The sequence below is a fragment of the Emys orbicularis genome, chromosome 3 (genome assembly GCF_028017835.1).
Source record: "Emys orbicularis isolate rEmyOrb1 chromosome 3, rEmyOrb1.hap1, whole genome shotgun sequence".
Classification (NCBI taxonomy): domain Eukaryota; kingdom Metazoa; phylum Chordata; order Testudines; family Emydidae; genus Emys; species Emys orbicularis.
Genome location: NC_088685.1, coordinates 6068136 through 6071242, shown reverse-complemented (window position 1 = coordinate 6071242; position 3107 = coordinate 6068136).

The following is a 3107-nucleotide window of genomic DNA, read 5'->3' as shown; positions in this document are numbered from 1 at the left end:
GTTCCGGGAGGCCGGCACCACTGCTTCCCACCCTGTCCCCTTACACTGATCCTCCCACAGGCTGCAATCCCCAGCACAGCAGCTTTCATTTGCAAAGTCTTCGCCAGGGGGCAAAAGAGAGCGGGGTGTGAAGCTGGGTGGATGGTGGCAGCGGATGCGGCTTAGCAGAGACCTCCCGCGGGGGAGGGGAGGTCCCCTGAGTGTTAACAAGTGGCTCTCCGGTGTCCTTTAGTAAGGAGGTGGGGAGCTGCCGAGTTGGGGGCGGGCAGAGCAGCAGGGAGAGCTGAGGGGCTATCTGAAGTGGCTTCCAGTCCCTCTGCACGCTGCGCCCGGGTCCGATTTTTAACCCACGCTGATCCCAGGGGCTAGTCCACGCAGTGGGATGAGCTGCATTCCTTCAGATGTGCTGCATTCGGGCCACCTTGTTCCTAGAAAGCCAGAACGAGAGGACACTGCTGTTAGACGCCCGTTCAGAGGGACCCGATGGGGCTGGACCAGGCTTAACCTAGAACGGGCCCCGGAGACCTTGGTTTTCAGCCAGGTTTTCGCTTGTTTGATCACTGAAGTCAATGGAGTGCTGGAGTTACACTAACTGCAGAGCTCTCCCCATGAGTCTACATTGATTTACCCCCGATGCAGCACGGGCCCCTTATAGCTAAAGAGTAGCAGCATTTCCAGTGCCCTTTGGGGTTCGTACACCTAGGATTTGGCCCAGTTTTGTGGCAGAGGGGCTCTAGCGCTGCTGACGAGACCATGGACTTCCCAAGGGCCCCATCGCTGCTGGAGGTCTCCTGAGATCTGCTGGGCTTCCCCAAGCCCTAGTGCTACATAAGGGGTGTAAAGAGAGCAATGCAGTAAGGGGTTCACAGCAGCTACTGTATAGCACAGGCAATTAGCAAAGCTATTGGGGTTTCCATGATGAGGCAGGTCCATATACAAAAAACCAGCCTACTACTGACCCATCTAATGAAGCTAACCTTGAGCTCAAATAGTAGGGGATTGCCCTTGGGGGGGAAATTCTACACTGATAAATGCAAAGCACATTGGAACACATAAGCCCGACTCTACAGATAAAATGATGGGGTCTAAATTAGCTGTTACCACTCCAGAAAGAGACCTCGAAGTCTGTAGCAGGGTGGTTTCCCGCTCCAGCCCTGACAGGGGAGAAGCCAGCCCTGGGAGAGGGCTAGGGGCTAGGAGAAAAAGCCCAAGCTGATTGGGGAAGGAGCTGCAGCTGGGCCACGCCCCAATCAGGGCAGCTGGGCCTTATAAGAAGGCTAAGGCAGCCAGGAGCTGAGCAGAGTCTCTCCTCTAGCTGTGGAGGGAAACCAGCAGGGCCGGCTCCAGGCACCAGCCTGGCAAGCAGGTGCTTGGGGCGGCCGCTCCGGAGAGGGGCGGCACGTCCAGCTATTTGGCGGACGGTCCCTCACTCCCGCTCGGAGCGAAGGACCTCCCGCCGAATTGCCGCCGCAGATCGCGATCGCGGCTTTTTTTTTTTTTTTTTGGCTGCTTGGGGCGGCCAAAACCCTGGAGCTGGCCCTGGAGACCAGCCTGGCTGCAGGGGAATAAGCGGGTACCTGGGAGTGAAGCAGGGCTGGGGAAAGGCCACAGGAGCAGGGGAGCTCTAGGCTGGCGACTTCCCAGGCTGCAGGGCCTGGTTCCAGGCCCATAGAGGTACTGGGTGGTGGAAGAAGGTAGGAGGTCAAACCCCCGTGCCTGTGATGAGTGGTTTTTATATTGCAGTCTGCCCCAGGGAGAGGAGCTAGGTGAGGACTGGCAGTAGCCCAGACTGAGGCAAGGTGGGGGTAATGGGTGGGGGTTCCCTGGGGAAGGGAGACCCACAGAGATTGTTGGGGTATTGCCAGGGGCCAGCACCCCAGAGAAAATGGGCACCGGAGTCTGTGAGGGACACGGGGGCCAAGCTGGGGTGGATCACCGGCCTGCAGAGGGCGCTCCAGGCTGGAAATGGAGCTAATTCCCTGAGAGACCAGCAGGAGGCGCTGCAGGGGTGAGTCCACACGCTTAAAGAGTCCTTGTGGATAGTGCTCGGAAAACATCCACTCAATGTGCAGCGGCAGTCAAAAAAGCGAACAGCATGTTGGGAATCATTAGGAGAGGGATAGGTAATAAGACAGAAAATATCATATTGACTCTATATAAATCCATGGTACAACCACATCTTGAATACTGCGTGCAGAGCTAGTCGCCTCATCTCAAATATATATATATATATAGGAAAAGGTACAGAAAAGGGCAACTAATATGATTCAGGGTACGGAATAGCTTCTATATGAAGAGAGATTAAAAAGACTGGAACTGTTCAGCTTGGAAAAGAGGCGACTAAGGGGGGATATGATAGAGGTCTATAGAATCTTGACTGGTCTGGAGAAAGTGAATAAGGAAGTGTTATTTACTCCTTCACATAACACAAGAACCAGGGGTTACCAAATGAAATGAATAGGCAGCAGGTTTAAAACAAACAAAAGGAAGTATTTCTTCACACAATGCACAGTCGAGCTGTGGAACTCTTTGCCAGAGGATGTTGGGAAGGCCAAGACTATAACAGGGTTCAAAAAAGAACTAGATAAGTTCATGGAGGATGGGTCCATCAATGGCTATTAGCCAGCACGGGCAGGGATGTAAAACCATGCTCTGAGTGTCCCTAGCCTATGTGTGCCAAAAGCTGGGAGTGGATGACTGGGGATGGATCATTTGATAATTGCCCTGTTCTGTTCATTCCCTCTGAACCACTTGGCATTGGTCACTGTCAGAAGACAGGATACTGGGCTAGATGGACCATTGGTCTGACCCAGTATGGCCGTTCTTATGTTAGAGGCCGTGGAGTCAATTCCTGTTGATGGTACCACAGTGGTGGGTTGTTGCAGGATCACAAAAACAAATGAAGATCTGTAGGTTCCTTCCAGTGTTTCCAGGCCCCGTGGACTCTCACACACCTGCGTGATTTATCAAGCTGTGCTGCAACTTACAGGAAGCAAAATACCCACTTTGCAGGAGGGTGAGAGAGGCGAATTGCAGCCTTCGGCGTGCACGTGATGTGATTCAGATGTTTTGGAGCAGGGGAGTTTCTGCATCAGAGCAGACCAACG